The following is a 22,754-nucleotide window of genomic DNA, read 5'->3' on the forward strand; positions in this document are numbered from 1 at the left end:
GTCCTAGCTTTGAGCACAAAAGCTCAGGGACAGCATCCAGGACACACACACACACACACACACACACACACACACACACACACACACACACACACACACACACACACACACACACACACACACACACACACACACACTATCAGGAAGCCTGGTATAATCCTAACACTTGGAGGAAGACACATTCGCAAATTCAAAGCCATCCTGGGCTACATAGTTAAAAAAAAAAAATCTTGTCTCAAAAGGAAAAGGGAGCAAGGGAAGAAACAAGGAAGGAAGGCAAAAACGAGAAGAGAGAGAGAAGACAATCCAAGATGCTGGGCACCAGTGGCTCATGCCTATAATCCTAGCTACTCAGGAGACTGAGATCTGAGAATCATGGTTCAAAGCCAGCCTGGGCAAAAACGTTCCCTTGACACTCTTACCTCCAATTAACCACACAAAAACCAGAAGGAACACTCTATCTCAAGTGGTAGAGCGCTAGCCTTGAGCACAAAGAGGCTCAGGGACAGCTCCCAGGCCCCGAGTTCAAGCGCCAGGACCACCCAAGAAAAGCAAAAAGCAAATTCAAGTGAGCAGCTGGAGGTGGAGCTCAGTGGTGGAATGAATGCATGCTCAGCATGTGAAAGTTCCTGGAATCAATCCCCAGAATTAAAAAAAAAAAAAAAGAACAAATCAGGGAAATAAGAAAAACAAAGCACCCCAGAAAGTAAATCACAGATGAAATCCAAACACCTAAAAGACATGAAAAGATACCAGTAATCAGAGAAGCATATGAAACCTGAGGATCATTTACCACACACTGCTGGTGGAAGTACAGTTCACACAGAGGCTTCACAAGGCCCTGTACAGTGTCTAGCAAGACTGAAGACATTATACAACCTACAGCCTGACAAACCTATTTCTAGGTACACCTCAGACTGACCTTCCCTGTACACAGATACCACACTCAAAGAATGTTTAAATTAGCATTACTGCCATAGCAAAACATGGCAACAACTAAAATATCCTTAATTGAGTATTATATAGCCATTTAAACAGAAGATAACCATATAAATCAATTTGAAAATACGTTAATGTGTTATGAAAAGATAAAGTAGGAATAGCCAGGCACTAGTGGCTCACACCTGTAAGCCTAGCTATCAGGAGGTTGAGATCTGAGGATCACAGTTCAAAATCACCCAGGCAAGAAAGTCTGTGAGACCCATTTCCAATTAACCACTAGAAAACTGGAAATAGAGCTGGCTTAAAGTGGTAGAGCATTAACCTTGAGTAAAAAAAGCTCAAGAACAGTGCCCAGGCCATGAGTCCAAGCACCATGATCAGAAAAAAAAAAAAAAAAAGATAAAATAAGAATAAAAAAAAACACAACATTATGTCTGTCTCTGCAAACTGTATATGCAAACAGAGGTTAGGAACCAGAAGCTATGACTGAAAAAGCCAAGGGAAAGCACCTGGGCCTGAGTCAAAGCCCAGTAATAGCACATACACACACAACAAAGAAGGGATGAATATGTATGTACACACATGCACCCATATATATATATTTGAGTAATCAAGTCCAGGGCCTCATGTGCATGCTAGGCAAGTTCTACCACTTTTCTATTTCTTAAAGGAAAAAGTCTGACCTAATATGGAAAAAAAAAGTTCAGGGGCTGGGAAGTTGGCTCAGTGGTAGAGTGCTTGCCTTGCATGCCAGAGGCCCTGGGTTCGATTCCTCAGCACCACATAAGCAAAAATAAAGAAATAAAAATAAAAAGTGTGGTCTTCTTATAAAAAAAAAAAAAAAAGTTCACATTTGTTATTTTGACAATCTGACTGATTAACCCCGGCCTCTGATACGAATTATATGCTTAAAATATTTTTTATCTTGAACAGAGGGAATAGAGAGTTGGAGGGAATGTGCATTTAGAGGCCCTGAGTTCAGGCACCACAAAAAAAAAAAAAAAATTAAAGACCACACAAGAAAAAAATAATATATTTGCCACGCAAAATTTACAGGAGGTGTTGGAGGCGAGGCCGTGGAGCGCCCGCCAGTGGGCGAAAGCACACGTCAGCTACTGAGCTGGGAGTCCAGACTCCGGACGAAAAATAAAAATAAACCTAGAATTTACCCGGGGGGAGCTGGAAGGAGGACTCGGATGTGGAATGAACCCGTAAACAGCGGGACGTGGAGGTGCGACTCGAGGGGTGGAGCGCCAGCCTCGCGCGGGGGAAATGAGGGGGGGGGGGGCTTGATCAAGCCACAGCACCACCACAAAGACAGACACTTCCGAGCGAGGGCCTCGGTGCAGGGGCGGCGGCGGCGGGCGCGAGCCCTTCCGGGCCTCGGGCCTCGGGCCTCGGGCTCCCGGGCTCCGCGCAGCACGAGGCCCCCGCGATGCAAGGCCCAAGATGGCTGGTGCCGAGGCCCGCGGCTGCTGCGGCCGCCTCCTCGGGACCCCTCTGCTCCGGACGGGGTGCAGGTGGTCTGGCAGCCCCAGCGCCCCCCGCCCGCCGCGGCCGCGGGGGAACCGCCCCGGCCTCGCCAGGCCCGGGGGCACGGCCTCCTCCGCTGCAATGGCGTCCTGGGGCCGCCATACCTGCGCGCAGGGGGCACCCGCTGTGCCATCCGGCTTCGAGCCCATCCTGCCCGCCTCTCCGCCCCCTTGGGCGCCACTGGGGAGACTGTGGGGCATCCTGGCAGCAGGCCCCGTGGGCTCGGCTTGTCTGTCACTCAGGGGACGACCGCGCTGAGCCACTAGGGCCTTCCTGCCTCCGACTAGCTCCAGGCCTTCCCGGATGGGGGAGCCCTGACCTCTGACCTCCACGCACTGGGACGGCAGCACGCACGCAACGTGGGCACCGTGACTTGTGATCAACGTTGCTTCCATCCTCCCCCCCCCCCATGTGCACCAAGCTGGGCATGCGCCAGGCCCAGAGCTCGACACCTGAGTGTCCATCCACCTGCGGTGTCTTCAGGGTGTCTGGGCCGGGGGCCCCACAGCCTTCTCGGCTCTGCACTGCTTCGGGGATGAGCTTGGCAAAGAGCTGGCTCGGTGGGCTCCGACCAAAGGACAGCCTGGCGTTACCCTTATCGCGAAGAGGCGCTCACCGGCCTGGTGTCTACCTGGCTGCAGCTGCTGCGGAGACCTGGCCTGCACCCCGCTCCAGGGCGCTCCCCGCAGCCCGTCCTCCCTGCCCCAGCGTGCAAGCTGCCCCCTCGCCCCCAGGAGTTCAGCAAAAAGCCTCTCCCAGAGGCCGCTGGGCCACCGAAAGGGGCGCGGAGATACCCCTGCTTTTCTTTGTCTGGCTTAGAGACTGAGCCAAATAATAAATCATGCCTTTGCCTCTGCCCCTTTCCTTCCCTCCACTCGCTACTCGGATTGTTTTCCGGTTGCTACCCTTCCAAAGACTAACACTATCCCAAGTTCAAGATCAAATCAACTTAAAAAAAAAAAAAAAGCCCTATGACCCTGGACTAGGGGTGTAGCCCAGTGATAAAACATTGCTTAGCACTCAGAAGACCTCCTTCTGGTTGCTTTTGTCACGTACACACAGACAAAACATTTGCGACATAGGAGTCTAATCAACCGGTCAATTTCCTTAGCCTATAAAGTGCTCATGACCATCAAAAACAAAGAAAATCCAATGTGGTTACAGAACTGTTCTTTTAGGGCTCTTGATGCTAAAATCACAAGTGGCATGAGGTGCACAGTTCTGTCAGGATGTGGGGAAAGGGCCCTCACAGAGACTATGTCGTGAAAAACAGGTTAGACTTGTGAGTGGGGATTGGGCAATATCTATCAACATCCCCTTCACCACCCTGGGTATCTCAGTGCCATATTATTCTACAGAAAAGTCTATGTTTGCACAGAGACTTGCAGATCAAGATGCTTGATACAAATGATCCCTCCCCACCCCAACCCTCGGTGTAACCCTGCCCCCCTCCATCCCCCCCCCCCCTCTTTACCAGCTCTTGCCACACTGCACAGGCTGGTCTCTCAAGCTCCTGGGTTCAATCAACCCTGTCTCACTCTTCTAACTGGCAAGGATTACAGGTGTACATCACTGCACCCAGCTCACAGCAAGCACTTTTCATAACAGCAAAAGGTGGAGACAAAAATCTACCCCCAGGATCTGCTTAAAGGCTTCATGGCACAGACAATGAACAAACACTATGTGGAAAGAAGAGGATGCAAATTCATGCATTCTTTAGCAAGTAGTCTCTAAAGCTCAGCAGTCCATTTTGAAAAGCAGGTAGAGATCACTGTTCTGTTTTTCTCCAAATGGGCTTTTAACAAAAGTATTCCAGTGCATGCATACATGTGTCAACACCTGAATCAATTACTCAGAAGGTGGTTGCCTCTGAAGAAGGCAGACTTGAGAGATAAAGTATGAAATGAGGGCTGGGAAGGTGGCTCAGTGGTAGAGTGCTTGCCTTGCATGCATGAGGCCCTTGGTTTGATACCTCGGCACTACATAAGCAGAAAACGCCAGAAGTGGTGCTATGGCCCAAATGGTAGAGCGCTGGCCTTGAGCTGAAGAGCTGAGGGACAGCACCCAGGCCCAGAGTTCAGGCCCCATGCCCTACCAAAAAAAAAAGGAAAAAGAGTAAGAAGTGAGACTTATTTTAGTTGTTTTGTTTTTGGTTTGGTCTTTCTGAGTCATCATCTCTGGCCTATGTAGCTCAGGTCAACCTCAAACTCCATCCTCCTGCCTCAGCCTCCCAAGAGCTGGGATTACAGGCATCCACTATCATGTCTGGTAGAGATGTCATCATATGCTCCTTTGGACTATTTGGTTTTTTAAACTGATGAGTACAATATACTCCAACAACAACAACAAAACTGTAGAAAGAAAAGAGAAGAAGAAGAAATAAGAGATGGATTATTAGCTGTGTGAGTTTTTTTGTTTTTTGTTTTTTTTGTCAGACATGGGGCTTGAACTCTGGGCCTGGGCGCTGTCCCTCAGCTTTTCAGCTCAAGGCAAGTGCTCTACCACTTGAGCCACAGGGCCACTTCCAGTTTTCTGGGGATTTATTGGAGATATGAGTCTCACAGACTTTCCTGCCTGGGCTGGCTTTGAACTGTGATCCTCAGATCTCAGCCTCCTGAGTAGCTAGGATTACGGGAGTGAGCCACCTGCACCCGGCTGTTTTATTTTGTTTTTGTGCCAGTGCTGGGGCTTGAACTTAGAGCCTGAGCACTGACTGTCCCTTAGCTTTTTCACTCAAGGCTGATGCTTTAACACTTAAGCCACAACTCTACTTCTGGCTTTTTGCTGGTTAATTGGAGATAAGAGTCTCACAGACTTTCCAGCCTGGGCTGACTTCGAACCACGATCTGCACCTCTCATCCTTCCGAGTAGCTAGGATTACAGGTGTGAGCCACTGGCATCTTGCTAGAGTGGGGTTTTGTGTTGGATAAATGAGGATAAAAACAAAGTACTACTTTGGAAGGCAGTTGGATGTGCTGAAAAAGGCTCCAGGGTTCATTACTGAAGTGGGAGCAGCACATCTCAGCCCTAAAAAGACATACCTTTTCACAGAGCACTCTCCACTCCTCTCTCTGGTGGTCTTGAGGTTTGCCAGACACTCTCACTTAAGTCATTTTGCTAGCCTTTCAGACCTTGCCTTCTTTTTCCTCCTTGTACCCCACTCTAAGTGCAGAGATGAGCGCAGAATACACTTCTGGGGTGGACAATGCCATGCCAAGGGGGCAAATGAGTCCAAAGTCTAGTAATACTTCTACATGGTAAACAGTATGCCCCAGGACAGAACTCTGTGCAGATGGAAGGGTTATTTCTAATTTATACAAGAGCTCTGTGGTGTGGGCTAGCAGAGTGCCATTTGCAGTAGTGTCTTTCCTCCTGCCCTCTGTGAGTTAAAAATAGCCCTATGTGAAGACCTGGGTGTGCACAGAGAAGGCTTGCAAGAGCCCATGTAGAGAAGCTGTGCTTCTCTTTCTGAGTGTCACAAGGAAACCCCTTTCACACGCAGGTGTGGTTTCTGTGGAACTGATTCCTGTCACCCTCAGTGCAGTTCTGCTCACTTCCAAATTCTAGAGCAGCGGGTTAGGGCACTGAATGAGACTACCTAGAAAACGATACTCACATCTCTCCACCTCTACCTGAACCTCATACTGGCTGGCCTGAAAGAGTGCCCTTGTCCCAGCACAGGTAGGAGCTCAAGGACACAAATCTGTGAGGCTGGACCCATGACAGGAATAGAAAACAATAAGGACTCTTAGGCTTGCTGAACACAAGGCACTGACTTAGATATAGACAAGAGTAGTTAACAGGATGACAGACCCATATCCAAGGAGTTTATATCTAGGTGGAGATAATCACTGCTGTCCCTCAGCCAATAGATGCTTGAAGGTAATATAATGACAATAGATACTATGAGGTTATTGACCCACAGCCAAGAAGCAGCGTGATCAGGCAGCTCCCAAACAACTGGGTAATCAGGACCATCTCTTTAAAGAGATGGCTTTGACTTAAGACCTCCAAGGAAAGCTTCCAAGAGAAGCTAGGAGGGGCCACGGACAGAGGAGTCTGGATTGAGAGAAGCACAAAGACCCTATGCTTGTGAGATGTAAGAAACAGAACCAAGTCTGAGAGCTGTAGGTGACAAGCAAAGGCTGAAGGCCCTGTGGAGGGAGGAGTCACAGGACCAGGTGGTATAGGACACTGCAGGCCATCCCAAGGAGCTTGAAGTATTGCAGGTGTCTTGAAAAGTCACCAGAGGGTCTGGGAAGGTGGCTCAGTGGTAGAGTGCTTGCCTTGCATGCATGAGGCCCTGCGTTCGATTCCTCAGCACCACATAAACAAAAAGAAAAAAAGCAAGCTGGAAGTGGCGCTGTGGCTCAAATGGTAGAGCACTAGCCTTGAGCTGAAGAGCTGAGGGACAGCACCCAGGCCCAGAGTTCAGGCCCCACGACTGGACCCAAATAAAAAAAAAAAGACAAGAAAAGAAAAGTCACCAGAGGAGATGTGACATCACTCGATTAATGAATTAATTCATTTATTTATTTTGTACTGGTCCTGGGACTTGAACTCAGGACCTGGGGGCTGTCCCTGAGCTCTTTTGCTCAAGGCTAATGCTCTTAAGCCACTTGAGCCACAGCACCTGCCTGGCTTTTTCTGAGTAGTTTGTTGGAGATAAGAGTCTCATGGAGTCCGGCGCTGGTGGCTCATGCCTATAATCCTCTGGTGGCTCATGCCTATAATCCTAGCTACTCAGGAGTCTGAGAGCTGAGAGCTGAGGATCATGGTTCAAAGCCAGCCTGGCTTGGAAAGTTGATGAAACTCTGATCTCCAATAAACCACTCAGAAAACTGGAAGTGGAACTGTAGCTCCAGTAGTAGAGTGCTAGCCTTGAGCTGAATTGCTGAGGGAGGGACAGCGCCCAGGCCCAGAGTTCAAGCCCCATGACTGACAAAAAAATGAAATGAAATGAAGAGTCTCATGGACTACCCTGCCCAGGCTGGCTTTGAACCATAATCCTCAGATCTCAGCCTCCTGACTAGCTAGGATGACAGGACGGGAGCCACCAGCACCCAGCTGGATTAATTTTTAAAAGACCCTTGGGGATTGTTCTGCAGAGAGTTTAATTTTTAAACTACTTTATGTGGTGGGACTTTTATTCTTGTTTACAGATGAGGATGTCCAGGCCCCTTGACAACACCCTCCCTGCAGACCCCTGTCCCTCCCCCCTCCACCCCATCATCTCTCTCACCTAGAACACAGTCCAGCCTGGCCAGCTCATTGGGCCCTGGCTATGACAGGTGAGGGGAGAGGAGAGGCAGGGGTGGCACTGGGGAAGAGTGGAGCAACTCACCTACATTTCAGGTATAACAACATTCTGAAGTCGGCACCCAGGCCCCTGAGCAGTTCCACCATACCTGGTCAGTCCAGTGGAGCTTGGACAGGTCCTCTGAGTCTGAGCCGACGCTTTGGCATTCTACTCTCCATGCCTCTACACCATCAGAGTGCCAGCCCTCCACAGGCAGTAGTACCCCCCAATGCGTGGCCCTTTATTTTCAGAATGACACTGCCCCTGCCGTTCAAGTGCCCTCTCCACGTGAGACAGAAATGCACCCAACTCACGATGAGGTGATGACCTGAAAAACCCCAAAGCATACGCTTGACCTATTGAACAGCCCCTAGCTTAGCAGCACAGTCTACCTGAGGGAACCAGCGGCTCACCGTGTGACTGAGAGCTGGAGCTTGCTGTGCCTGTCCAGCATTGAAAGAAGCTCATGCCACAAAGTGCCAGCCCAAGAAAAGACAAAAGGCAGAATTCCAGATGCAGTTTCTACAGAATGGGCCTTATTTACATACCATCGTAAAGTTAAAAAAAAAAAAAGTTCCTAAATCAAACCATGTGTGCTCCCTAACTTCCCAAGTAGACACAGGACAGGGCAAGATATAGTCCCAAGAATCCCACCGAGGTGAATAAAATTTCAGCTTTGCCCTATGGTAGAAACGATGCATGCTGCTGGCTCTCAGCTCAGTTTGGACTCTCAGTGATTCTTAAGAAATCTCCATCCTCTGGCTCTTGTCAATTGGGTAGGATCTGTTCTCCCCTCCCCTCTTAGTGGGCTATCTGGTCAGCAACAAAAGCATGGACAAATGGCTTGCGCTGGCGATCAGAAACAAGGAAGTTTCAGGCATGGGAGGGTCCACTCAGCCCCAATAAAGTTAAAGGGGCTGAGTGTGGGGAAGTTATTTAAAAAAAGGGGGGGTGGGGAGTGGAGCTGGCCAGAGAGGAGTGGAGTCTATGATTCCCAAAAGAGAAATCAAGCCATCCAAGTCCTGTATTTGGCCATCCCCAGGAACAAAGACAGTGGTAAGAGACCCTCTGAAGGTGGTCTCCATCAGTAAAAAGTGTGCAAAGTAATGGAGATGATGAGGACGGAAGCTTGGGGGGAGAGGGGGGAGACAGCTGGGTATTCTAGATACTGCTGGAAAAGACCAGCCCTAATAGACGGGGAACAGTGGTCCCTTGGAGTGGAGCAGGCAGAAATGCTGGAGAGGGGGCTGGGAAGTTGGCTCAGTGGTAGAGCGCTTGCCTTGCATGCCTGAGGCCCTGGGTTCGATTCCTAAGCACTACATAAGCAAAAAGAAAAAAGCCGGAAGTGGTGCTGTGGCTCAAGTGGTAGAGCGCTAGCCTTGAGCTAAAGGGCTGAGGGACAGCGCCCAGGCCCATGACCAGACCCAAAAAAGAAAGAAAGAAATGCTAAAGAGGAGGCTGGCTTGAGTAATCACAGAACTCAGGGCCATCTTGTGCTGACCCAGCCCCTTTGGGAGAGGGGGGAAGGGGGAGGTGGTGCGAGGACTCACACTTCTATCATACCACAGAGCCGGGAAGCAGGAATGGCCCCCTCGCAGGCCACACCTGCCCTGCCCACTAACATATTCATTCAGGCTTTAACAATAACCCCATACATAGCTCAGTGCACACTAGTCACTACTCAGTACACACAAGAGCACAGTGGGCCCCCTACACACACACACACACACACACACACACACAGCCCTCATTCCTCTTCCTTCCCTACCCACCCACCCCACCCCCACATACAGCTTCCAGGGCTTGTTGGGTACCCTCAGCCAAGATACTCCTTTCATTCTCTTCCCCCATTTCTGGGTGCTGGTGTGCTGAGTCCTTCATCTTGAGCTGGAGCTCTTGATGTTTTGTTTGTCTGATTGCAGGTCCCTGGAGCTAGAAGCTAGGGAGCTTCAGGAGCAGGGAGTGGCTACACCAGCCCTCCTGAGACCTCTGAAAGTTGGGTAGAGAAAAAGCTGCCCTCTGTCCAGCTAGACTCAGCTTCCAGGACCACAGCCCATCTTCTGTCACACTCAGAGGGACTTGGGGGGGTGGGGGAGGGATGTCTGAGGAGGGGCTACAGGAGTTCCAATAGAAGATGAGATCACATGGCAGAGGCCCCTGGGACAGCCTGTGGCTATAGCCCTGTCCACAGCACACCCAGAGCCCAGTGAAGAGCTCTCTCCCAGCCCACATTTACCAAAGCCGGGCCTGGCCAACCTCTCTACACCTTTACCTAATCCTGTGAGAGGGTTTGTCTTCTCAGTTCATGGATCAGCTGAATCCAGAAAATTCCTAGGCCCCTCCCAGCTTCTCATAAGCCCTCAGGCTTCCGGCATCTCATCTGTCAACCAGAGGGAAAGCAATGAGAAAGTGGGGCTCAGGACAGCAGCGCCTTGAGACCAAGCATTCTAGGGCCTAGGTTTGTTCAATGGATGAGAGCTTTGCCCCACACCCACCTATCCTCATAATCAGCAGGCTCAAGGTCCACAGAATTTCTTCAGAAAGATCCCTCAAAACAATTCCGGTCACACCGTATGCCAGATGCCAACATGTAAGGTCACAAACCCATGCGTAGCCTTGTTCCTTGACCTTCTTGGTAAACCAGACTTGACCTCAAGTTATGAAAGCATGATCAGATGACTAACTGCAGCCTGAGAGCAAGCACCATGCCAGGGCCATGGCAAATCGAGCTCTTCCCAGGAACTTTGGGACCCAAAATAAAAAGTAAAAAAAAAACCTCAGAAAAACTGAGAGCCAAAGAGACAGGCCCCTGAGATAACCCAAACAGGTAGTCCTAAGGGCCTGTGGTCCACTACAAGGCAGGAGAGACCAATGAGGCCCTACCAGTCCCTGTGGCATAATCTGAGCCTTGATTTCCTCCTGCTTAGAAAAAGCAGGAATGAGGACCGGCCCGCACAGGCACTCCAGGGCACACCCAGCTTTGGCCAGCTTACCTGGCCTTACTGGGCTGTCGGTCTAGCTATTCCAGAAAATGAACATTTTCTTCCCACTCTATTTGGACAGCTGTAGGGAGATTAGTGATGACAAGAAAACATCAGATCACTGGGGTTGAGGTGAGGGGGTATGCAGAGAACAGGGCTTCAGGAAGGTGGGGTGAGCGCCCTGGATAGGAAATGGCTGAATAGGGCCAGTCTTCTTGGGACAAGGAAGATCTATGCTAGTTAGACTGCCGCCTGAGCACTGCAAAGAGGGGGAGCTAGGACGCAGGCTGGCCTAAGGGGAGGGACCAGAAGCTCAAGGGCAAGGGAGGAAAATGATTCTCTTTTTATAGAATCTATTCAGTTAAAGAGTAGGGTCAGGGACCAACCCATTAGGCTCAGATCCAAGACGATGGGGCCTCCCTTCTAGACAAGTTTCAAGGTCCACTCCTTAGTTGATCCAGCCCTGGTGGGCATGGCCCTAGAGAAGGAAGACAGCAGGAACAGGTGACAGTCTGGATCCTAAAACCTACTCACTTCCACCCTGTGGTGGTCCCATGGTGGCGCACATCATGTGCCAGACCTTCACCTATCAGACCCTAAACCCATGCCTAGGATAATGTGGTTCCTTAGCCACCAACTTCTCCTTGCCCTTCTAGGAACCAAGCTTGTCCTCAAGATACAAAAGCATGACCAGTCCACCCCACTGCGGCCTAGGGATAAGCACCACCCACAGAGCCACTGCATACCCAGTTCTTCCTAGATACCTCTGAGTCAGGGGGGGGAAAAAAACCACTTCAGAGACACTAAGGGAGACAAAGAAACAGATCCTGAGAGAACCCAAAGGGAAGCCCCATAGGGACAAAAAGCAAAAAGTAGGGTGAAGATCAATACTTCTTCCCATCCTCTCATTTAATGGTCTCTCACCAGTCTCCTTCTCCTCCTGGGTCACAGGGAATATCAGGGAAAATGAGGGAAACCGCAGCCAGGAATTCAGAGACCAGCACCACGTTCATGAGGAATTCTATTAAAAAACCACAGATGTTGCCAGGTGCTGGTGGCTCACGCCTGTCATCCTAGCCACTCAGGAGGCTGAGATCTGAGGATCCCGGTTCAAAGCCAGCCCAGGTAGAAAAGTCCGAGAGACTCTTACCTCCAATTGACCATCAGAAAATCGGAAGTGGCACTGTGGTTCAATGGTAGAGTGCTAGCCTGGAGCTGAAGAGCTCAGGGACAGTGCCAAGGCCTAGAGTTCAAGCCCCACGACTGACAAAGGAAAACAAACAAACACACAAAAACCCTAAAACCACAGACATGCCATCTTCTTTGCTTTAAGCCTTACACTCCCGCATAAGTTGCAGTAAAAGAACAGGGGTTCTTCCTCTGACCTGGCCTTCTTGCCCCAAATTATTAGTGTGCTCTGGAAACCTCTCCTGGAAAAACACTTAGGCAAATGACTCCTCTTAGCACAAAGTATGTTTGAAAGTTTCACTTCTCTCAAGGATGGACCTCTGTCTTAAAGGGAGTATATAACAAAATGTATCCTTTCTTTGCTATGATGCCTGTACATCAACCACCAAAGCTTAACAAGCAAATCAATCTTAAAAGTCTTGAGGCCAATGGATAATAGTATAATCCCAAGAGTGACTAAATGTAATGTGTATAAAAACAATGAAATAGCCAGGATATTAAAGCCCTTGGCACACCTGTTATCAGTTAGGCTGTACCCATGTTTGGATTGTATATTATTTAATCTTTTGCTTTACTAATAAACTCTCTTGGTTTCCACTTTGATATATCCTCTAATTCTTTTCTATGACAAGAATTCAGCATCCAGCCAGGCCCTGGTGGCTCACACCTGGAATCCCAGCTGCTCAGTAGGCTGAGATCTGAAGATCTCAGTTCAGGAGACTCTTATCTGCAATTAACCACCGCAAAAACAAGTGGAGCTGTGGCTCAAGTGGTAGAATGCTAGCCTTGAGCAGAAGAGCTCAGTGCCAAGGCCCTGAGTTCAAGCCCCACAACCAACAACAAGAAAAAAAAAAAAAAAGGAAAGAAAGGAAAGGAAAAAGCAAAGAATTCCACATCCAAAGGGCCAGGCAGCAGCTTCCCCTTTTCAGAGGCCTCCTCCTTGAAGCATCATCAGTTACCCATCCTGTAACATTCCCAGCCATCCCATCCAGTGTCTCTTGGTCTCCATCTCCACCTCTTCCTACTGCCTACCCACCGCCACCCACCCCCACCCCTGTTATGTAAGGGGCCTGAGAACACACAGAGAGAGCTTTGTTGTCAAACTAAATCCATACGGAGCCGGAATCGGCCCAACGCAGCTGTTCCCCATTCCCTCCGCCTTGGCAGAGTTGAGACTCCGGGCAGGAAGCCTCTACATGCCTCCATTTGGGGAAACAGGGGACAAACATTGGCCCCAGGGTCCCTAGGCAGCTGATTGGGTGGCCAGGGATCAGTCACTGCTGAGTGGGGACCACAGCAAGGAGCTAGATCCAGGTCCCAAGGCAAAGCCATAAAGACCAGTTACAACAACCATAAAGAGGAAAACTCCAGCCAGGGACAGGCAATGCATGCTAGGCCCTGAGCAGGTAGGGGCACCCCATGTGCTGTCCATATACAGATGCATGCCTGTGTGCTCTTGCACACGTTCAACCCATGTAACACTCATTGCATGCTTTGAGACACACAGGCACACACAAATACATGCATCAGCTCAAGCACAATAGGTGTGCTCACCTGGCAGGGGTCTGAGCAGAAACCTCTTCTCTGCCCTGGCCAGCTCCCTCCATTCTAGCAGATACCTCTGGGGAAAGAACTGGAGCTCTGGAAAGCGGAGGGCAGAGGTCATGGAAGCTCTTTCTGCCGCCCTTCTTTGGAGACCCTCAGGTGGTGCAGAAGGATCCCGCCTACCTGCCCAAGAAGATGTCCAAAGAGGTAGGTGAGGACCCAGGAAACAGTCCTGAAGATCAAAGAAGTGCATATTCTGGGCAGGTACTGTCTCTTCATCCACCCAACTGCAGGCACAACCATTTCCACTCAAAAATACCAGAGCTAGCTGGGTGCTGGTGGCTCACGCCTGTAATCCTAGCTACTCAGGAGGCTGAGATCTGAGGATTGAGGTTCAAAGCCAGCCTGGGCAGGAGAGACCGTGAGACTCCTATCTCCAATAAACCACCAAAAAACCGGAAGTGGTGCTGTAGCTCAAGTGGTAGAGCGCTCGCCTTGAGCTGAAGAGCTGAGGGACAGCGCCCAGGCCCAGAGTTCAAGCCCCACGACCGACCAAAAAAAAAAAAAATACCAGAGCTGCTGGCATGTGGGGTACTTTGGGCTCTCAATGAAGGCTCTCCTGAGCACCCCAACTGTCCAGGGAATCCAACCCAGACTCCCTAAGGACAACCTAAATGCTCAGGCCTGGTGGGGATGGGGGAGAGGAAGAAAAGGAGAAGAAAGAAGGGAGAAAATGAGGAGAGAAGGGCCAACATTGCCTGATAGGGCAGTTTCCCAACTCCACCAATCCTTGTCTCCAGCCCCTGGAGTCTGCCTCTCAGTTCAAGTGGACACAGCCAGTCTTATCTAGACCAGTCCACCAAGTCCAGGGACTCATCATGCCACTTCAACAACCCAGGATCTGGAGAACCAAATTGCTTAAAAGAGGAGGCAAGGGGGGAAGTATGAGCCGGGAGCCAGTGGTTCACCTGTAATCCTAGCTACTCGGGAGGCTGAGATGGGAGGATCATGGTTTGAAGCCAGCCCTGGCAGGGAAACCTGTGAGACTCTTATCTTCAATAAACTACTCAGAAAAAGCTGGAAGTTGGGCTGTGCCTCAAGTGGTAGAGAGCTAGCCTTGAGCAAAAGAAGTTTAGGGACAGTACCCAGGCTCTGAGTTCAACCCCAGGACCAGGAAAAAAAAAAAAAAAGGATGAGTTAGGGGTCAAGGTAAACATGGTTAAGTTTTAACCAAACCAGGGAGTGGGCTGCTGCCTTCTTGCCAAGTGAGAGGAAGAACAAGTTAGTAAATCTGTGCTATCACTCTATCCTTTGCAGAAAGAAATATTTATGAAATAGCTACTGTAATAATGTGGCACTAAGTGCTGGAGAATGAGACAATGTCAAGTCCTGCCCTGTGGTCCAGTAAGTTAACTGATGCCCACCTCTACTGTCCCTCCCAGGTTGAAAATGTTTATTTCCTGTGCATCTCTATCCTCTATTGGTGGGACAAATATTTATAAGCTGTATTCCAGGCACAGTGTGCTGATTAAGAACCAATCAAATTCAAGTCCTGCGTAAGGTTGGACAAAAAAGAGCTGCCAAGCTAAACTACTCCACTTTCCCTAGGCCAAAACAACAAAAAAAGATGTCTTTAGTCTCTGAGCCCCACCCAAGAATAAGAGAAGCCTAGCCAGCATTTATAGAGTACCAGTTTCCAGGTAGTGAATGTTATCTGAAATGCTATCTCATTAAGAAGTGTTAATTTCTTGGAGGAGTAAACAAAGCTAACAAAGGCAAGCTGGCTGAGAGTCTGCCCCCAGGGATACAAATCTTCAGGCTCCCCCAGCTCCCTGGAGAACTCTGCTTCAGGACCTTTGGTTCAGCATGTAGGGGGCAGAGTTCTACTCTAGACCCAGGAGGCCCAGAGTCTTCTCCCCATCACTGGACCGGGACCGTGCCAAGTGGAGAAAGTTGGGAAGCTCTCACAGAGTAGAAGTTGGACATAATGTGAAGAATACTTGCAATTAACAATGGCTGTTATCAAAGATGCCCAAGCCAAGTTCAGGAAGTAAAAACACATGTGACATGGTATCAAAAATAGGGAGAGAGAGAGAGAGAGAGAGCGCAAATTTAGCAGACTCCAATAAGGGTTTAGGGGGAAAAAATTAAGCCAATAAAATCCTCTGATCCAATTTCAAAAAATTTTAAATACAAAGCAAATATGTAGAAAGACTAAAAGTGGAGTTTTTTGTTGGTGGTGAGTAGTTTTGTGTGCCCATACATACACATGCACCACCCCAGCACTGGCGACTGAACTCAGGGCCTAGGCGCTGTTCTTTAGCTTTTTTGTTTTGCTCCTGCTGGCACTCTACCACTTGGCCCATAACTCCTCTTCAGCTTTTTGGTGATTAATTGGAGGTAAGAGTTGCAGAGACTTGCGACCTGGCATGGCTTCAAACTACAGATCTCTAGATCTCAGCTGCCTGTGTAGCCAGGATTATAGGCATGGGGCACTGTGATGTTGTTGGTTAAAGGAAATGAACGTGGCAGGTACAGCAAATGATTGGAGGACCTCAAGGTCACTAAAAAGGGTGGGCAAAGGGAAATTCAAGCTGAGGCGGGAGGGAGGAGACATCCTTTCTCTGGGGATCAGCTCCTACCCAATGCCATCTGGATTCCTGCCTGCCTCTTTGGTGTCTGAATAAAGCCCTTGGAAGTGGCCGTTCACTCTGGGGCCAGGCTGGGTTCAAGCTGTTTTCTACCCAACAGCTCACCTGGAAAGAGGGCAATTCTTTTTTCCTTTGGCTCTCAAGAAAGGAGGAAATGGGGCCAGGAGAGCAGAAAGACAAAGTTAGAAAAACCCAAGCTACATTTTCCAGTCATTCATCAAACAAATATTTAATGAGTACCTATTATTTGCTAGTCATCATTCAAGGTAATGAGAAGAGAACAGGGGACAAGGCAGCCTAAGTTCCTTCAGTTTATATTAAAATCCTAAAATCTCAAGGAGAATGCCTGAAGTGTTCAGATCTATTTCACACCACCAACATGCTTCACCTGATCAAGGTCAAGGTCCTGGTCAAGGTCACCAGAGTATGCTCCAAGGACCTCAATGACCATGAACAGGAAACTTGCCTCCTCCACATGCAGAATCCAGGAGATGGCCATCTTGAAGTCCTGCTACTATCTCTTTCCACCCATTAGCATTCTAAGAGGAATTAACCATGTCAATGCCCTATTAGAATATGCAAATTTTAAGTCAAGGTGAAATATGAGCCTTCCTCTCTCTGGTCCAGTGTCTATTCCCCCAAGCCCAGATCTCCAAGGATCCTTCTGGCTCTGCCACAAACAGTCCCCAAATGCCAGAAACCCAGAGTGTGGTCCCTCCTTCTCTCCCCTCAGCCACCCCCTCCTCCTGACAAGCACAACCTCAAAAGGACAGAGAGGGTTGTGGGTGTCTAGCATGTGTGCAGGGCAGAGGTGGCATTCCCTGGAAGGAGAATGGGATCTTTAGGGGAGATTGTGTATCCTTGAGTCAGCCCAGAATGCACCATCCCCGAATGCCAGGTAGCCAAGGTGTGTCTACCTGCGGCCATCTGGGGACACCAAGAACCAGGAGGCAGCCACCTTGGCTGCTTCTCATGCTCAGACCCCAGAAGGGCCCCTCCCCTTCTCCACGTGTCGCTGTGGCTGCCGGATGAGGTCTTTGCAGCCATGTGGGCGGCCCAGGAACCGCATTTCCAAAGGAATAGGAGCCGGCAGGAGGGGCAGATGGAAGCAATTACTGGCGGGAAAGCAGCGAGGTGGGGGGCTGGGAGGGGCCCTCAAAAAGGAGGGAAGCTAGAAAAGGGAAGCTGGAGGGAGGAGGAGAGTGCTGGCCTGGCCTGTGGCCTGGCCTACTGAGGCCTGAGAAGCCCAGTGCCTGGAATCAGGACTGCACCCTGGGGATGGGCAGGGCAAGATGTAGATTCCGGGCAGAACATGGAGGCCAGGGGTTGTGTTCCCTCTGGGTCACTAACATACTGTGGCCCTTAGCAAACCCCTCACGCTTTCGAGTCAGCGCCTCTTTCTTAAAGGCTGGTTAAGACAAGCTCGGTGGGTATGTACGGACAGAACGAGGCTGGAAAGTGCAGGTTTTTAGAAAGAGGCCTGGGTCAGAGCCCCACATCAGCAGCTTATATGCATCATGACCATGGCCACGTACTTTAATCTTCCTGCCTCTGTTTCTTCATTCTGTGAGGCACATATGAAGTGATGCAAATGAGGTTTTAAATGTATAAGACCTGACTTTTAGAAAGTGCTTGATCCATACATGGTGATTCTCTCTTTTTTCTTTTTTTGCCTGCCTGCCTTCCTTCCTTCTTTCCTTCCTTCCTTCCTGCCTGCCTTCCTTCCCTCCTTCCTTCCTTCTTCCCTCCCTCCCTCCCTTCCTTCCCACATTCCTTTTGCAGAGCTGGGAATTGAACCAGGGCTTCATACATGCCAGGCAAGCACTTTCCCACTGAGCTATACCTTCACACTCTAGATCCCTTTTCATTATGGCTTATTATACTGCAATGGACAGAAGACACAGAGCAGACCACTGACACAACTGGCATTAATGCAATCCAAGCAGCACCACCACACCCTGGAGGAGGTTTGGGTCCATGGTAGACACACAGCTGCATGCTAGCCTAGCACTCTCCTGCCTGGCTCCCTGGACTCTCCCAGATTCTGGAGACCCTAACCCCAGTACTGGCTTGAACTTAGCTGTAGGCAAGAGGACAAAGACTGTCCTTGTCCTCCAGCTGCTCCTAGGCTTCTGCAGCCAGGCGTTCCTCACACTTATGTCCCAGGAGGAAAACTGAGGGCCTAACCAAGCCTCAGAAGAGCAGCAGACCCTCCCCCCTGTTGGGCCTAGAGCAGAACATAGGGCTTTGGAGTCTAGACAATCCCATTATGTCTCTGGAGGAGGGCAGGCAGAGATGGTGCTGTGTGGCCTGGCTCCAGGTGAGACTAAAGGAAGACTTACACCTGGATACTCACACCCTTCTGTCTCTGAAAGCAACAGCCCGAGGAGTGTGGAAGGGGTTGGGAGAGCACAAGGCCAGGTGGCTAACAGCTCATTCCACAGCAGCACCGGGGAGCACAGAGGTCTGGGAAACAAGAAAGGAATGGTCTGATGACTCCAGTAACTCAAAGAAGCCAACCCTGACTACTCCGTCACAGAAACTACAAGCTTCCAGTCAACAGCCAGGTCTTGAGAAAGAAGGTGGGTCCTGAGTGCCAGGGGACCCAGAAGCAGTAGCTAAGCTACCCACTAGCAGGGAACAATCTAACGCACAGTGCATGGGGCTGAGTCAGGGGAGGGGAACAGCTACAGTGAGCTCAAGGGCCCTATCCCTTAATACTGGCCTTGTCCTTCAATGTCCAAAGTCCATCTCCTGGAGCTGGAAGCCTTGTCTTGATTGCAATCTGTTGGCTTGGCCTCCAGACCCTATGGGGCCTGGGCTCCGTATCCACCCCTCCCTTTCATACGCGCAAGGGAACTGGAACCTGGTCACATGCAACCATTAGGCGTAAGATGGAATGATCCTCTACCTACAACAGATGGTACAAATCTCAAGCCATTGTGTGAGAGGAGCTCTAATTCCATTGGGAGACTTTTGGAGTAGTGCCTCTGGGTGCCCACCCTAGCAAGGGGCAGATGCTAACTCAGATGGCCCCACCGGAAAGGAGCACCTGTCTCCTCCTTGCCTGGGCTGGGGGGTGGAGGGAATTGAGCTTCCCAGGATTTACAACACTTCGATTCTACCCAGAAACCAAAATCCATATGGCTGTAGGTCCTCTGCTCTTCAGAGTTAGAGGAGGGGGGGGGGGGAGGGGGGAGGGGAGGGGCAAGCATGAGTCACTACTTCAGGGAAGGGAGGAAAGGAGGGAAAGAAAGAACCTAGAAGATGCTAGGGGCTTCCTCCACCTGGGAAGTGGAGCCCTATTCAGCAGCAAAACCCACTTCCAAGCTAAAGATGCCTTGTCAGCCCAAAGTCCAAGTAGGTATCACTTTTTTTTTTTCCCTCCCAGAGCCTTGAACACGTTAGGCAAGCTCCCTACTAGTGAGTCATACTCCCAGATCCCAATTTACCTGTGCATGTCTGTATGAGTGGCATGTGTGCACTAACGGGGCTTGAACTCAGGGCTGGGGTATGGTCCCTTAGCTTTGCCCCTCAAGGTTGGAGCTCTACCACTTGAACTACAACTCTACTTACAGTTTTTTTGGTGGTTAATTGGAAGTAATCATCTCATGGATTTGTCTGCCCCAGCTGGTTTCCAACTGTGTTCCACAGATTTCAGCCTCCTGAGCGGCTAGGATTACAGGCATGAGCCACAGGCACTCCGCTCCTACTGCATTTTTTGGCATGTCTCCTTCTATCTATGTCCCCTCTCTTCGATGTCTCCTTCTATGTCCCCTCTCCTTGTCACCTTCAAGTCAGTCCCAACTCCTGGTTCTCCCTTGACTTCTTGATGGAATCCAGGGGCCCATGGAGCAGCCTGAGACCTTCTACACAGCAGGACAAGGCATAAAGAGCACTCTCAGAAGCACAGCAGGAAGTTGGGCCACCTCAACTTGGGCAGAGGGGACTCCTAGACCAGCTCCCAGCAAAGTGGAAGAGCTCTACAGTGACTTTCTCCACTCCAAGCAGCAGGGGTTGTAGGTTTTCACTCTAGAATTAGACAGCAGTTCTGGAAGAACAAGGGTGTGGGAGAAATGCTTCCAGCAGCCAATAGCTCTTCCCCTCCAAGGCACTTTTCACAGTACTTAATACAGATCAACTCATTAAAAAAAATCTCATGGGCAAATGCCAGGGCCTGGAGAAACAGGGTTGGAGGGTGGGGTCAGCAGGACTGGCCTTGCACAGTTGGCATGGGGTTGTGTACCGCCTGACAATGCTGCCTGTTAACAGACCCATTCCCAAGGTTCTACAAAGTCCCCCTGAACTTGGCTTCCTCTCTGTGCAGATTCCCTCCAGTGGTGCTCAGTACAGCCTGCTTGAGTGGTGGCAGTGCAGAAGGGGCCGGCCTCTAGATGACCATGAGGTCAGAGGGGGCACACTGCACCCACACACTACACCCCCAGATGTAATGCAGCAGTCCCTCAAGCCGGATCCCAGTCTGGGGAACAGAGAAAGCAGCAGTAGATCAGGCCTCACAACCCAGACAAAATCTCCCTACCCCCCTTGCCCCCACCCCCACCATCCTGGGCTGGGAATGGAGAGGGGCTGTGCTGGCAGGCGTGCTGGCTGCTATGGGCCGGCCAGAGGCCCCTGCCAACAAGGGACCCAGAAAGACACTCAGAGCAGAGAGCTGAGCCCAGGGGCTTTGCCTCCAGTTCAATCCCACCCTCTCCTTCCCACTGCCCACCACTCAGGCAAGCTTTGAAGCACAGTGCCCTAGGCCCCAAAAGACACCCCCCCCCCAACACACAATATGATGCCACGGGCATGGCCAGCCTCCTGTTGGCCACCCTACCGTTGCGCACTGGCTCAGCGACCTTGCTACTCCCACACACAGCCCCTGCACGGCTTGTCACCTTCAGCCAAGCAGATCCACGTGTCCCAGACTTGGGGGGGGGGGTGAGGGGCGGTAGGGACAGTTGTAGGAGAAACCATCGCTCAGAGCATGCTGAGAGGTGTGGACAACCTCTGCCATCCAGATCGGGGGTAGAAACTTTGCGGAGAAGAGAGAGGGCGGTCCAGTTTGCCTACTCTAAGGGCGCGAGAAGGATCGGGCTTCCCGCCGTGGGGGGATGCCCCGGGAAGCAGCAGCCCGCTGGCTCCTTAGGGCTGTGGCCACCCCACCCAACCCAGGGCCGAACTGCGTCCACGAGCTGGGCCTGTGCGCTCCCCGAGCCCCGCAGCGGGCGCACGGCTGGGGCTGGGCAGCCCGGGACCCCTCGGCGCTCCCCGCCCTCCGGCGCGGGGCCCCCGGAGCCCGGCGCCGCGTACTCACCCTCGCGGGTGGAGCGGGGCGGGGCAGGCCGGTTCGGCGCACAGCTCCGATCCGCTAGGCGCACGGACTGGCGGCGCGGGGCGGCGGCTCCGCTCGGCCCCGGTCCCTGTCCCTGTCCCGGTCCCGGGGCGCGGGGCCGGCCTGGGAGCGGGGCGAGTGTGCCGGCTCCCCTGGTGCCCCGTGTGACGGGGAGGCGGGGGCCCGGGCCGGGCGGGGGGCGGGGGAAGGGGCTGGACACGCTTGCGCACAGCGCCGGGGAGCCGGGGAGGAAGGGCGGGGTGGTGGAGGAGGAAGGGCGGGGGCGATGCTGCGCGCGGGCCCGGCCCGCGCTGGGGTGAGGAGCCTGCGAGCCCCCTCCGGGAGCCAGGCCCGGCGCCCGGGGTGCCCGGCGCCCGGGGTGCGGGAGGCGCGCGAAGACCAGGCGAAGGGGGGTGGGGGGAGGCAGAGGCGGGGCCGGAGGCGCCGGGATGGGTATGCCCTCCCGGAAACGGGGAGCTCCCCAGAATGGGCTCTCTCCTGCTCTCCCCCTGCGCTGAACCGTGACCTCCCCCTCGTTGGAGAAACTGAGGCACCGGGGACACCTCGTTCTGGGAGCCAGCCCTTCCTCATCCTCGCCACCCCAGGCACTTCAGGGTGGCCAGGTGGCCCTGGGAAGATTCCTGGGCCCCTCTTCTGCCCCAGTCTGAGCCTGCCAGGCTCCCAATCGCTGCCTCTGCACCCCTCCCTTGCACGCCCTATCTTCGTCCCCCAGTAGCGTTCGGTTTCCGTTTTAACCGAAAGTGCCAGGCAACCAGTCTCCAGGAGGAAACCCCATCAACCTCCCTAACCCTGGTTCCACACACACACACACACACACACACACCCCGAGTGAGCCCGGGGAATTGTCTGGGCTGCAGAAGAGTGCAGAAATCACTCTGCGGGACCGTTTCTTTCCAAGGTTCTCTTCCCAGGTCAGCACATGGTTTATTCAGGGGCTGGGGCACCCAAGACTCCAAGGAAAGTGTCCAATCCCTATCTCCAGGAAGCTTACCATCCAGCTGCAGAGAGATAGCTTGTTCTGAATAAGGCAGAGCTGGGAGCTGTAATCCTGTTATGTCTGTAATCCTAGCTACTCAGGGAGCTGACACCTGAGGATCCCAGTTTGTAGTCACTCCAAGCAAGAAAGTCTGTGAGACTCTTTATAATCCACACACACACACACACACACACACACACACACACACACACTGAGAAGCAGGACAGGATATGACTAAGTGCAAGCTAGTAGTGAGCTTGAGGACTTCCAGAGAAGTCCTCTT

General features: G+C 51.5%; 1 protein-coding gene across 2 annotated transcripts in view; it reads right to left on the reverse strand.

Moving 5' to 3' along the window:
• St3gal4 (ST3 beta-galactoside alpha-2,3-sialyltransferase 4) overlaps positions 1-21,609 on the reverse strand; it is a 42,275-nt gene extending 20,666 nt beyond the window's left edge. Inside the window, exons 1-2 of one of the 2 annotated variants that reach the window (XM_042674933.1) lie at positions 21,457-21,609; positions 13,498-13,671 (exon numbers count right to left, since the gene is read on the reverse strand). The gene's annotated coding sequence lies outside the window, so the exon portion shown is untranslated. The remainder of the gene's footprint in view (positions 1-13,497; positions 13,672-21,456) is intronic. The other variant, XM_042674934.1, reaches the window with a different exon arrangement.
• Positions 21,610-22,754: the final 1,145 nt, after the last annotated feature.

The sequence above is a fragment of the Dipodomys spectabilis genome, unplaced genomic scaffold (genome assembly GCF_019054845.1).
Source record: "Dipodomys spectabilis isolate Male_0828 unplaced genomic scaffold, ASM1905484v1 ptg000023l, whole genome shotgun sequence".
NCBI classification, from domain to species: Eukaryota; Metazoa; Chordata; class Mammalia; order Rodentia; family Heteromyidae; genus Dipodomys; species Dipodomys spectabilis.